The 14,995-nt window shown below is 43.3% G+C and overlaps 1 pseudogene; it reads left to right on the forward strand.

Annotated features, from left to right (window-relative positions):
• Positions 1-2,641: 2,641 nt before the first annotated feature.
• LOC119621149 (large ribosomal subunit protein eL33 pseudogene) lies at positions 2,642-2,979 on the forward strand (annotated as a pseudogene).
• The last annotated feature ends 12,016 nt before the right edge of the window (positions 2,980-14,995 follow it).

Consider the following 14,995-nt stretch of genomic DNA (forward strand, 5'->3'; position numbering starts at 1 on the left):
GAGTCAGTTTAGGATAAACGCATCCCTGGGGCTTACCACAACCACTCTTGCTCGCTGCCAGAGAAAAAAGGGCTCCTACCACCTTAAAATTAGACACTCATACAGGCGCACATTCACAGGCTTGGCTATCTTAGCACTGAATGGCAATCCAGACATATATGACATTTCCTCACTATGGGTAAGCCTGCCTGCCTGCCTGCCTGCCTTCCTTCCTTCCTTCCTTCCTTCCTTCCTTCCTTCCTTCCTTCCTTCTTTCCTTCTTTCGTTTCTTCCTCCCTCCCTCCCTTTCCTCCTCCCTTCCTCCCTCCCTCCCTCCCTTCCTTCCTCCCTCTCTTCCTTCCTCCCTTCCTCTCTCTTCCTTCCTTCCTTCCTTCCTTCCTTCCTTCCTTCCTTCCTTCCTTCCTTCCTTCCTTCCTTCCTTCCTTTCCTTTCCTTTCTTCCTCCCTCCCTCCCTCCCTTCCTCCCTCTCTTCCTTCCTTCCTTCCTTCCTCCCTGTCTTCCTCCCTTCCTCCCTCTCTTCCTTCCTCCATTCTTCTTTCTTTCTTTCTTTCTTTTTCTTTCTTTCTTTCTTTCTTTCTTTCTTTCTTTCTTTCTTTCTTTCTTTCTTTCTTTCTTTCTTTCTTTCTTTCTTTCTCTCTCTCTCTCTCTCTCTCTCTCTCTTTCTTTCTTTCTTTCTTTCTCTTTCTTTCTTTCTTTCTTTCTTTCTTTCTTTCTCTCTCTCTCTCTCTCTCTCTCTCTCTTTTCTTTTCTTTTCTTTTCTTTCTTCTTTTTTTCAGATGCAGTCTCACTTTGTCGTTCAGGCTCGAGTGCAGTGGTGCAATCTCAGCTCACTGCAACCTCTGCCTCCCAGGTTCAAGCGATTATCCTGCCTTAGCCTCCCAAGTAGCTGAGACTACAGGCATCCGCCACCACACCTGGCTAATTTTTGTATTTTTAGTAGAGATGGGGTTTCACCACGTTGGCCAGGTTGGTTTCGAACTCCTGACCTCAGGTGATCGGCCTGCCTTGCCCTCCCAAAGTGCTGGGATTACAGGTGTGAGCCACTGTGCCCAGTCAATTTTTAGTAGGTTTAGTAGAGATGCGGTTTCACCTTCTTGACCAGGCTGGTCTTGAACTCCTGACCTCAAATGATCCACCTGCCTCAGCCTCCCAAAATGCTGGGAGTCCAGAGAGGTACTTCCTTGCTGACCCAGGAGACCCACCAGAATCTGGTCCTCCCAATGTGATGATCACCAGAATCCCTTATAGGGCTTTTAAAAGAGAGCATTCTGGTTCTAGTGAACATGATGTTCTCTTGTCTACTTGGCATCTGTGTAAAAACAGTTCTCCCTTCTTCCGCTGGCAACAGGATACTTATTTCTTGGGGAAACTCATTTTGTCTGATTTAGGTGGAGTCGGTACCGATTTCTCTACCACAGGCATGTACACATGGCTCAGGTTTTACCTATCAGAGAGCTATATCCTTCTGCCTACTGACTGGCTGAAAGATGGGCATGTGACCCAAGCTGGACCAATCAGATATCTCTCAGAGACTTCTGCTGAAACTACCAGGGAAAAGGATATGTTCAATCTTTGAAGATAATGAGTGTAAAGACAAGGCAATAACGGAGATGCTGGGGACAATGATTTCATCAAGTGGAGAGCCCAGGAATGAAGTCATCTGGGCTCATCGTGATAAGAGAGCCAGGAGAGGGAGGGGAGAGACAGAATCCTGAAGGCAGCATTTGATTCCCTGGATTTGATTCCCAGGTCTACACTTGACCCTGAGGCTTCAGTTTTGTGAACTAATAAATCCTCCTTCCTTTTTTTTCTTTTTTAGCTTAAGTTAATTTCATTTGAGCTTCTGTCATCTTAGAACAAAACAGTTTGTATTAACACAGTATTCTCATGAACACCCTGGGTCACTGGATCAGATATGATGATGTTTAAACGTTAGAATACATACAATTTAAATGGAGGACTGAGTGTGGTGGCTGACACCTGTAATCCCAGCACTTTGAGAGGTGGAGGTGGGCAGATCACTCGAGGCCAGGAGTTCAAGACCAGCTTGGCCAACATGGTGAAACCCCTTCTCTACTAAAATACACAAAAAAATTAGCTGGACATGGTGGAGCACAACTGTAGTCCCAGCTACTGGGGAGGCTGAGGCAGGAGAATCACTTGAACCCGGGAGGCGGAGGTTGAAGTGAGCTGAGATCGCACCACTGCACTCCAGCCTGGGTGACAGAGCAAGACTCTGTTTCAAAAAAAAAAAAGTTAAAAAAATAAACAGAGGGCATTTTAAAATGCTGATTTCTGGGTTTTTCCCAGAAATTCTGATTTGGAAGGATAGAGTCCAGGAATCTTCATTTAGCAAGCACTCCAGGTGATTCTGATGGATTATCACACTTTGAAAATCACAGAATTAGAGCATCCTCCTGGGCCACAACTTCATAATGAAGAAAGGTGGCTAATTGTTGTGTGCCTTCTATGAGCCATACCCCTTGGCTATGTTATCTACTTACCTCATTTAACCCCCAGAACAAGAGGTCCCCCAAAAGAATTAGATACCTCCTTTTAGAGGAGTGAAGTGCCTGCTGCTGAAATTTGGGGGCAAATAACTGGAGTAGGCCTGCTGGGAACAGGACTTGTCAAAAGAACTATGTCTAGAAGGCTATGGTCCAAGGCCATTTTTGCCGGCTATAAGTGGGGTCTCCGGAACTAAAGGGAGAACATGGCTCTTCTTAAAATTAAAGGTGTTTATGCCGTAGATGAAACAGAATTCTATTTGGGCAAGAGATATGCTTACGTATACAAAGCAAAGAACAACACAGTGACTCCTGGCGGCAAACCAAACAAAACCAGAGTAATCTGGGGAAGGTAATTCAGGCCCACGGAAACAGTGGCATGGTACGTGCCAAATTCTGATGCAGTCTTCCTCCTAAGGCTATTGGACACAGAATCCGAGTGATGCTGTACCCCCTCAAGGATTTAAACTAATGAAAAGTCAATAAATAAATGTGGATTTGTGCTCTTAAAAAAAAAAAGATATCTCCCTTTAGATTTGCACAGTGATTTGGATCAAAGTACAGCAGCAATTCTATTCTTAACATGGGGAGATGGAGGAAAGAAATAAAAGAAATAAAAGAATTCACCAAGTCTTCATTGATTTTCATTTCCAGATGTTAATAATTCCAAGGGTAAATGTAGCTAGGAGAACTTAATTAATTTCTGAAATAAAACCTACTGGTGTTATACATGTGAGCAAGAGAAGGTAATGTAGGTTTCAATAAACAGAATCATTAGCAGGTTACAGATTCTGAGTAGTAAATACTATAGTTCAAGTTGTGAGAAACTGTCATTACATCACCCTGGTTGGAATCATCCTGTTTTGCGAAAATGTGGAGCTAGACCTTTCCACAGCTGGTCTCGGATCAATGATCTTTGTACTTTTTGTTTCTGGTTTCACTTTATGAGAATAATTGCCTGTGGCTGGGTGCAGTGACTCAAGCCGGTAATCCCAGCACATTGGCAGGCTGAGGTGGGCAGATCACTCGAGTCCAGCCTGGCCAACATGGTGAAACCCTGTCTCACCCAAAAATGCAAGAATTAGCTGGGTGTGGTGGTGTGTGCCTGTAGTCCCAGCTACTCAGGAGGCTGTGGCAGGAGGATTGCTTGGGCCTGGGAGGCAGAGGTTGCAGTGAGCTGAGACTGAGCCACTGCATTCCAGCCTGGGCTACAGAGCCAGACCCTATCCCAAAATGGAGTTCTTCAGAAGAAGACCCTGAGACGAGGATTTACATGCAGTTGAATTTTTTTATTTATTTTTATTTTTTTTGAGACAGAGTTTTGTTCTTGTTGCCCAGGCTGGAGTGCAATGGCACAGTCTCAGCTCACTGCAACCTCTTCCTCCTGGGTTCAAGTGATTCTCCTGCTTCAGCCTTCCAAGCAGCTGGGATTACAGGTGCCTGCCACCATGCCTGGCTAATTTTCTTATATTTTCAGTAGAGACAGGGTTTCACCATGTTAGCCAGGCTGGTCTCAAACTCCTGACCTCAGGTGATCCGCCTGCCTCGGCCTCCCAATGTGTTGGGATTACAGGCATGAGCCACCGCGCCTGACCACAGTTGATTTATTAAGGAAGCATTTATAGGAGAAATCCGTGATGGAAAGAGAAGAAGCCAAGCATCTTAGTTTGCATTGCTATAAAGGAAAACCCAAGGCTGGATAATTCATAAAGAAAACAAGTTTATTTGGCTCATGGTTCTGCAGGCTATACAAGAAGCATGGTGCCAGCATCTGCTTCTAGTGAGGGCTTCAGGGAGCTTCTTCTTATGGGGAAAATTGAAGGGGAGCAGGCATCACATGGTGAGAGAAAGGAGGGAAGAGAGAGGGGAGGAAGGTGCCAGGCTCTTTTAACAATTAGATCTTGTAGGAGCTAATAGAGCAAGAAGTCACTCATTACCATGAAGACGGCATCAAGTCAAACACCCTCCATCAGGCCCCATCTCCAACTGTGGGGATCACGTTTCTCTTTTCTTTTCTTTTCTTTTCTTTTCTTTTCTTTTCTTTTTTTTTTTGAGATGGTTTCTCGCTCTGTTGCCCAGGCTGGAGTGCAGTGGCATGATCTTGGCTCACTCCAACCTCTGCCTCCCAGGTTCAAGTGATTCTCCTGCCTCAGCCTCCCAAGTGGCTGGGATTACAGGTGCCCACCACCACGCCCAGGTAATTTTTTTGTATTTTTAGTAGAGACAGAGTTTCACTATGTTGGCTGGGCTGGTCTCGAACTCCTGACCTCAGGTGATCCACCCACCTTGGCCTCCCAAAGTGCTGGGATTACAGGCGTGAGCCACTGCACCTGGCCAAGTTTTAGCCCATTTTCTACTGCTATTACAGAATACAACAGACTAGGTAATTTATACACAGCAGAAATTTATTTGGCTCAGGATTTTCGAGGCTGGGAGGTCCAACAGCATGGCGCTAGCGTTGGCAAGGGTTATCCCATGACAGAAGGGCAAGAAAGGTGAACTCATCCTTTTTATCAGAAACTCACTCCTGTGATAACTAAGTCACTCCCTCAGCAAAAACATTCACCGCTTTACGAGGGCAGAGACCTTACGGCCTAATCATTTCTTAAAAGTCCTACCTCTTAATACTGTTACAATGGCAATTAAATTTCAACGTGAAGTTTAGAGGGGAATTTCAAACCATAGCAAAACCTTACCAGATGTGTGGTTTGCAAATATTTTCTCCTATTTTGTAGATTTTCTCTTTATTCCGTTAATTATTTGATGTAATTTCATTTGTCTGTTTCTACTTTTGCCTGTGCTTTTGGATTGATATCCAAAGGACCATTACCCAGACTAATGTTATGGAGCTTTCCCCCATGTTTTCTTCTAGTAGTTATACAATTTCAAGTCTTCCATTCAAGTCTTTAATCCATTTTGAGTTGATTTTAGTGTATGGTGTGAAATGAGAGTCTAATTCATTCTTCTGCATGTGAATATCCCATTTCCCCAACAGCATTTGTTGAAAAGACTGTTCTTTCCCCCATTGTGTGTTCTTCGCACCTTTGACAGAAATTAAGTGACTGTGTGAAAACATGGAACCAACTCAAATGACCATCAATCAACAAGTGAATAAAGAAACAGTGGTGTATATATACACACACACACATATATATACACCACATATATGTATGATGGAATAATACTCAGCCACAGAAAGGAATGAATTAATGGCATTTTCAGCAACCTGGATGAGATTAGAGACTATTATTCTAAGTGAACTAACTCAGGAATGGGAAATACAACATCATATGTTCTCACTCATAAGTGGGAGCTAAATTACGAGGATGCAAAGGCATAAGAATGACACAATGGACTTTGGGGACTGAGGGGGAAAGGGTGGGAAGCGGATGAGGGATAAAAGACCACAAATTGGGTTCAGTGTACACTGGTTGGGTGATGGGTGCACCAAAATCTTACAAATTACCACTAAAGAACTTACTCATGTAACCAAATGGCATCTGTTCCCCAATAACCTACAGAAATAAAAAAATTTTTAAAAAATCAATTGACTGTAAATGTGTGAATTTATTTCTGGGTTTTCTATTCTGTTCCATTGATCTATGTGTCTGTTTTTATCCTAGTACTACGATGGATTTTTTTTTTTAACCATGTTGTTTGATTACTATAACTTTGTAGTATATTTTGAAGTCAAGTAGTGCAATGCCTCCAGGTTTGTTCTTTTTGCTCAAGCTTGCTTTGGCTATTCAGGATCTTTTGTAGTTCCATACAAATTTTAGAATTGTTTTTTCTATCTCTGTGAAAAATGTCATTGATATTTTGATAGGGATTGCACTGAATCTGCAGATCACTTTGTGTAGTATAGACATTTCAACAACATTAACTTTTCCCATCCATGCACATTGGGCCTCTTTCCATTTATTTGTGTCTTCCTTAATTTCTTTCATCAACGTTTTATATTGTTCAGCATATAACAGGCCTTTTGTCTCTTTGGTTAAACATATTCCTAAGTATGATATTTTATTTTTCATAGCTATCATAAATGGTATTGTTTTCTTGATTTCTTTTTTGTACAGTTTATTGTTAGTGTATAGAAAAGTTGTTTATTTTTGTACGTTGGTTTTATATCCTGCAACTTTACCACATTTATTAGTTTTATCAGTTTTTTTTTTTTTTTTTTGGTGGCGTCTTTAAAAGTTTCTATGTATAAGGTCATGTTGTCCACAAACAGGGACAGTTTAAATTCTTTTTAAATTTAGGTGTCATTTATTTATTTCCCTTGCCTAATTGCTATGGCTAGGACTTAAAGGACTATGCTGATTAGAAGTAGTGAGAGTGGTCATCCTTGTTTTGTTCCTGATGTTAGAAGAATAGCTTTCAGCTTTTAACCAATGATGTGAAAATTTTCACCAGTGACGTTAGCTGTGGGTTGTCATATATGGCTCTTATTGTGTTGAGGTACATTTATTCTATACCTAATAAGTTGGGGACTTCCTATCATGAAAAGATGTTGAATTCTGTAAAGTACTTTTTCTGCATCTGTTAAGACAATCCTATGGTTTTTATCCTTTGTTTTGTTAATGAGCTCAGTAATTTTAAAGTGCATAATTTATTGGCTTGTAGCACATTCACAATGGTGCACAACCAACATCACTATCTCATGCCGAAACTTTAAAAATCCCACCCCCCGCAAAAGCCAGTCATTCATTCATCTTTAGCCACCTTAGTGTAGTGATGCACGAGCACCCAGTATTTATTAGGTGCCTCGAGGAGGAACAACAGCCATTTTCAATAAATCAAGTGTCCAGCATTGAGATCACAGGTCTGGTAATCATTCTCTGTGTTGCAGCGTTTCTAAGACTTCAGGTGTTCCTTTCAGCAGATCAGAGGTCTGGTAATCATTCTCCATGTTGCAGCGTTTTTAAGACTTCAGGTGTTCCATTCAGCACTCGGAGACTTGCCAAATGCCACTCTTTGAAAAAAATCCCTATTGGCCTGGATAATTTAAAACACTGAGCTGGCATCATGGTAAAAGACAATGTGATTCACTGTGATAGTCTCATCTTACCCTTCTAACTGATGCTTTCACTAAATTCCACCATGTAGCCCATTGTTCATCTACACTAATCATCAACATTCCTTAGCTCTATAGCTTTATTCAAAATGTTCTCTCTTCCTAGAACACCCTTCCTTGGGACGTTCTACTCATTTTTCAAGCCCATCATCAGGGTCACTTCCTCTATGAAATCTTCCCTAAGATTGATCTCTTCTTCCCACTTAATACCCACTGTGCATTGTCTAAACCTTTTTTCTCAGATGATATGCTATGTTATCAGAATGACTTCCCTGTGTCTGTCTTTCCCTATCTGAATGTGAGCTTCCTGATGGCAGGGACCTTGTCTTGTTCATCTTTCAACTTTCCCATAGCTCAATAAGTATTTTCTGAATTGAATTGAATCACAGAATGTGTTAAGATGAATTTTGATAATATTTAATTAAAATATCTCCAGTAGTCTCAGGGGAAAAATTTGATTAGTATTTCTATTAGTTTATAGCAGCACAGTTTGCAATTGCAAAAATGTGGAACCAGCCCAAATGCCCATCAATCAAGTAGTGGATAAAGAAACTGTGGTATACGAACAACACACACTGGGGGATTGAGGGAGGGAAGTGGGGTTAGGGGTGGGGAGAGCATTTCTAGTATTTCTAGAAAAATATACATGTCTTAGGGCTTTTTTGGATGAAAGAAACACAAATCTATTCAAATCATCTTAGGTATAAATTTATTTCTTAAGAAAGACAAAAATCTCAAAAAATCAAGCTGGAGATCCGGTTCTCTAAAAGGAAAGGAGCTGAGATCATCCCAGGAATCGGCAGCAGTAGGAGCCCATGGACCTTCCCTCGAGTTATTATTTTTTCTTTCAGCTAATATTTATTGTGCACCTACTATGTGCTAGCAATAGTGGCAGACACTGGGCATACAACAGTCACTCAAGGATACTGCAGTCTCTGCTCTCATGTGACTTTCATTCTGGTTCCTGGTGTTAATGTAAACTGATTCTTCACCTCTATGCTCCCTCAGACTCAGTCTTTCCTAGTTCAAGTTCCTGAGGGGAATGTTTTTTGTTTATTTGTTTTTATTTTTTTATTTCCATGTGTTTTTGATGAACAGGTGGTATTTAGCTACATGAGTAACCAAATCTCACTTTAGTGGTGATTTGTGAGATTTTGGTGCACCCATCAACTGAGTAGTATGCAGTAAACCCAATTTGTAGTCTTTTTTTTTTTTTTTTGGAGACGGAGTTCTGCTTTTATTGCCCAGGCTGCAGTGCAGTGGTACAATCTCGCCTCAGTGCAACCTCTGCCTCCTGGGTTCAAGTGATTCTCCCTGCCTAAGCTTCCTGAGTAGCTGGGATTACAGGTGCCTGCCACCATGCCCAGCTAATTTTTGTATTTATTTATTTATTTATTTATTTATTTATTTATTTATTTTTATTTTTTTTTTTTTGAGACGGAGTCTAACTCTGTCGCCCAGGCTGGAGTGCAGTGGCGCAATCTCGGCTCACTGCAAGCTCCGCCTCCCGGGTTCACGCCATTCTCCTGCCTCAGCCTCCCAAGTAGCTGGGACTACAGGCGCCTGCCACCGCGCCCGGCTAATTTTTTCTATTTTTTGTAGAGACGGGGTTTCACCATGGTCTCGATCTCCTGACCTTGTGATCCGCCCGCCTCGGCCTCCCAAAGTGCTGGGATTACAGGCGTGAGCCACCGCGCCCGGCCTAATTTTTGTATTTTTAGTAGAGATGAGGTTTCGTCATGTTGGCCAGGCTGGTCTCAAACTCTTGACCTCAGGTGATCCGCCTGCCTTGGCCTCCCAAAGTGCTGGGATTACAGGTGTGAGCCACCACACGTGGCCAATTTGTAGTCTTTTATCCCTCATCCCCTTCCCATCCTTTCCCTCTGAGTCCCCAAAGTCCATTGTGTCATTCTTATGCCTTTGCAACCTCATAGCTTAGTTCCCACTTATGAGTGGGAACATACGATGTTTGGTTTTTCATTACTGAGTTACTTCACTTAGAATGATGGTCTGCAGTTCCATCCAGATTGCTGTGAATGCCATTAACTCATTCCTTTTCTGGTGAGTACTATTCCATCATATATATATCTCAGTTTCTTTTTGTTTTAAGTTCTGGGATACATGTGCAGGATGTGCAGGTTTGTTACATAGGTAAATGTGTGCCATGGTGGTTTGCTGCACCTATCAACCCACAATGTAGGTATTAAGCCCAGCATGCATAAGCTATTCTTCCTAATGCTCTCCCCACCCCTAACCCCACTTTCCTCCCTTGATCCCCCAGTGTGTGTTGTTCGTATACCACAGTTTCTTTATCCACTACTTGATTGATGGGCATTTGGGCTGATTCCATATTTTTGCAATTGCAAACTGTGCTGCTATAAACATGTGTGTGCAAGTATCTTTTTTGCATAATGACTTCTTGTCCTCTGGGCAGACACCAGTAGTGGGATTGCTGGATCAAATGGTAGTTCTACCTGAGGGGAATCTAATTGGCTGCTGGGCAGCATTGTGATCAGTTGGCTCCTTCTGGGTCAGGTGTTTGTCATTTCTGGTCATGGGGGCTCAGGAGATGAGAGCTGGGTGAGGGGAGGGCAAAGACTTTTCTCAGAGAGGAGATCAAGAGCTGGGTCAAGTACTCAAGTGTGCCTCATTAAAAATCTTCTGTATGGTACTTGGTTTGTAAATATTTATGATTCATTTTATGTTCTATAAGGCAGTAGATTCCAAAGGTGATGCTAATAAAAGAAAAGTCATTTCATATTACGATGATAACAGCATATGCTGCTGTGGGAAGCCAGGACAATTGCTGCTTTAATTTGAAAGAAAGTTCTGCTCAAGCAATTAGCTCTGTCAGTGAATACCGTAGATCGCTTTTGGAGTTGGGACCTTAAAGATCACCTAGTTTTGCTGACCTGTTTTCCCTTTCCTCTCCCCTCCTCTCCCCTCCCCTCCCCTCCCCTCCCCTCGCCTCCTCTCCCCTCCCCCCCCCTCGCCTCCCCTCCCCTCCCCTCGCCTCCCCTCCCCTCCCCTCCCCTCGCCTCCCCTCCCCTCCCCTCGCCTCCCCTCCCCTCTCCTCTCCCCTCCCCTCCCCTCCCCTTCCCCCTCCCTTCCCCACCCCCTCCCCTCCCCCTTCCCCTCCCCACCCCCTCCCCTCCCCCTTCCCCTCCCCACCCCCTCCCCTCCCCCCTCCCTTTCCCCCTCCGTCTCCTCTCCCTCTTTCCTTCCTCCCCACTCCCCCCTCCTCTCCCTCTCCTCTCCCACTTTCCTTCCTCCCCTCTCCGCTCCCCTCCCTTTCCCTTTCCTTCCCTTCCCTTCCCTTCCCTTTCTTTCGAGTTGGAGTCTCACTCTGTCACCCAGGCTGGAGTGTGATGGTGCAATCTCTGCTCACTGCAACCTCCACCTCCCAGTCTCAAGCAATCCTCTCACCTCAGCCTCCCAAGTAGCTGGGATTACAGGCGTCCGCCACCATGCCCGGCAAATCTTTGTATTTTTAGTAGAGACGGGGTTTTACCATGTTGGCCAGGCTGGTTCTGAACTCCAGACCTCAAATGATCTGCCTGCCTTGGCCTCCCCAAGTTTTGGGGTTACAGGTGCAAGCCACTGTGACTGGCCTTTGACCTGTTTTCTAGGTGAAAAAAATCTGAGGGCCAGGTGGTGGTGGTTCATAGTTGCAATTCTGGCACTTTAAGAGGCCAAGGTGGAAGGATTGCTTGAGTCTAGGGGTTCGAGACCAGCCTGGGCAACATACTGAAACCCTGTCCCTACCAAAAATACAAAAAATTATCAAGGTATGGTAATGTGTGCCTGTGGTCCCAGCTACTTGGGAGGCTGAGGTGGGAGGACTGCTTGAGCCCAGGATGTGGAGGTTGTAGTGAGCTGAGATTGCGCCACTACACTCCAGCTTGGGTGACACAGCCAGACTCTGTCAAAAAAAAAAAAAAAAAAAAAAAAAAAAAAAGAAAGAAAGAAAGAAAGAAAAAGAAAAGAAAAGGCTTTTCTTTGGTCGAGGCCAAGGTCAAGGATCTGTCAAAGGCAGAGCTGGGAGTGGAACTCAGGTTGCTGCTGTCATTATTAATCCATGCTAATTGAAACTTGCTTTTTTCTTTTCATTTATCCTTCATCCATTCCTCCTTCTCTTTTCCTTTCCTTTTAAAAACTCTTTAATCAGTTTCTTTCCTTAAATTGTTAAAGCATACAGATGGTTTAAAAAAGTAGTATATAAAAGTATACAGGGAAAAGTATTTCTCCCTCCCACTCTAGTTCCTATCCTTAGAGGCTACCACTGCTTCTAGCATATCTTTACAAAGATAGTCTATAGAGTCTAAGCATGCGTGTGTGTGTTATTATTTTTGCATTTTAAAACTGTATCTTGAAGATCATATATATCATATATGTAACTTCTTGGGGATCGGGGGTAGTCATACCTAAACTGAGTTTCAGTTTTTTAAATCAACTCCTTTTTTTTTAACCACTGTATAGTATTCCATTATTCCATGATATGAAAACACTGTAATTTATTTAGCCGAGTTCTCACTGGACATTTTACGTTGCTTTCAATCCTCTACTATTACAAACAGTGCCTTAAAGAGCACTCTTCATCCCATCAATGATAGGCTGGATAAAGAAAATGTGGTACCTGTATACCATGGAATACTATGCAGCCATAAAAGGGAATGAGATCCTGTCCTTTGCAGGGACATAGATGGAGCTGGAAGCCATTATCCTCAGCAAACTAACGTAGGAACAGAAAACCAAACATTGTATGTTCTCACTTATAATTGGGAGCTGAACAATGAGAACACATGGACATAGGGAGGGGAGCAATACACACTGGGGTCCTGTAGGGGAGTGGGGTTGGGGGAGGAAGATCATCAGGAAAAATAGCTAATTCATGCTGGGCTTAATACCTAGTTGATGCGTTGACAGGTGCAGCAAACCACCATGGCACACGTTTACCCATGTAATGAACCATCCTGCACATTAACACCAGAACTTAAAATAAAAATAAAAATCAATTTAAAAAGCACTCTTCTACATATGTCTTTGTGTATGTGTGAGTAATCCCTGCCCCCTCTTCTATCTTCTCCATCAAGTTAGTTCATGCAATCAGGAAAGAGAGAAACAAAAAGGAACATTTGGTGGTGAGGTGATAGAGGCCTGAATAGAGAAAGCGGAGACAGAGTATCTTGCTCAAGATCCTCTTAGTTGTGAGTAATAGGAATCAACTTGAACTTGAAAAATGGAAAGAAGGTAAGAGGAATTTATTGGCAGGTCCAGGAGTATCATACAGAACCCCCAAATCTCAGGAACCAGAAAGCCATCAACGATGTAGTCGAGTCTCTTTTTGACTTATTTCTTCTTCTCTCTGAAATCAAACTTATCTTCTCTTTCTGCCTCCTGACTCTTTCTGCTCCTCTTTGTACATGGAGGAAGATGGTGATACCCTGTGGGGCTCCAGTATGTGGATCCTCAGCACAGACTGGTTGACTTTTCCTTAGTCTAAGATGGATGATGAGGACCTGATAAACCACAAAAGTGACCTGATTATTGGTTAAATAATCAGCAAACCTGAACATGTTCCTCTTTTCTTAACATTTTGTTTGTTTGTTTGTTTGTTTTTGAGATGCAGTCTTGCAGTATCACCCAGGCTGGAGTGCAGTGGCATGATCTTGGCTCACTGCAACCTCCGCCTCCTGGGTTCAAGAGATTCTCCTGCCTCAGCCTCCTGAGTAGCAGGGACTACAGGTGTGTGCCACCATACCTGGCTAATTTTTGTATTTTTTTGTAGAGATGGGTTTTGCCATGTTGGCCAGGCTGATCTCGAACTCCTGACCTCAGGTGATCTGCCCGCCTGGGCCTCCCAAAGTGCTGGGATTACGGTTGTGAGCCACCGTGCCTGGCCTCTTTACTTAACATTTTTTGATGAGGTACCATCTATTATGGGAAAACTCTGAGCTTCTTAGCAAGGCATTTACATTTTTTAATCTGACCCTCTCTACTTGACCTTGCTGTCCAGTCTGTTCTGTTCAAATGCCCCAGATTCTGCTTATGCCAAACATTGAATCATTTTCTTATATATGCCAAGGATGCATGACTTGGCTGGCAGAGTACAAGGTAGCTTTCAGTCCCACCTCATCCTTGCTTGGTTCCTCTCTGGAGTGCATGTCTCCATAACATGTGAGCAGAAGTAGGAAATTAGAGCCAGAAAAGATTAGAAAAAACCCTTGATCACAGGATGGGGGTTAATGCTGGGTTTTCCGTTATATGGATGTGCAGTTTGAATTATTTTTACTCAAGTTACAAAGGTCCTGGTGGTCCTGGTAATACAATGTCCATGGACAGTGAAATCTGGGGATAGAACCTGGGTTTCATGGGCACCTTTCCCACACTTTCAGATCTCCCTATTTTGCCCCTGTCCTGGCTAAGCTGGCTATGGCCTCTGAAGACACCATGACTCTCAGAGTTGGCATAGCTGATGTTGCTGATGGAGTGGATGTCCCTATGCACATTTGGAGCCCAGGAAGTCCATCACCAAGTCCTGTTGAGTCTGCTGATCTGTGGGATCGGTCCTCTGTTGTAACCTTGAGTTACTAACTTTTTTTTTTTTTTTCTCTGAGACGGAATCTTGCTCTGTCGCCCAGGCTAGAGTTTAGTGGCGTGAAGGCTCACTGCAACCTCTACCTCCCAGGTTCAAGCGATTCTCATGCCTCAGTCTCCCAAATAGCTGGGATTACAAGTGCCTGCCACCACACCTGGCTAATTTTTGTATTTTTAGTAGAGATGGGGTTTCATCTTGTTGCCCAGGCTGGTCTTGAACTCCTGACCTCAAGTAATCTGCCCGCCTCGGCCTCCCAAAGTGTTGGGATTAAAGGTGTGAGCCACCATGCCTGGCCAATTATTGTCTTCTTATTTTTATCCTGGAATAAAGAGACCGACAGTGTTCCACTTCTAGCATTGAGTCCCCTGGTCTGTTCTCATTGAAGAAGCCAGAGTCATCCTTTAAAAACGCAAATCTTGGGCAGGTCACGTCTGCTTCAGTGTTACTTGTGTGCCCTAAGGTTAAAATTCAAACCTCCTACAAAACTCTGTTTGATCTGGACCTTGGTTACCTCTCAGCCTTAACCCCCATCTCTCCCCACCCTCCTGGCTCATTAAGAGTTTTACCTAGCTCATGAACAGTTTAAGCATCATTTGCTATACTTGTTTTCTCTTGCTTTTGTAGCAAGTTACCACAAAAGTGTCTTAAAACAAGCAAAATTTATTCTCTTACAGTGCTGGAAATTAGAAGTCTCAACTGAGTCCTAACGGATAAAAATCAAAGTGTCAGCCGAGTTGGCTGATTCCTTCTGGAGGCTCCAGGGGAACATCTATTCCTTGCCCTGTTTTTTGGATTTTCATGTGCTTTTCCAGCTTT

Source organism: Chlorocebus sabaeus, chromosome 5, assembly GCF_047675955.1.
Source record: "Chlorocebus sabaeus isolate Y175 chromosome 5, mChlSab1.0.hap1, whole genome shotgun sequence".
NCBI lineage: Eukaryota > Metazoa > Chordata > Mammalia > Primates > Cercopithecidae > Chlorocebus > Chlorocebus sabaeus.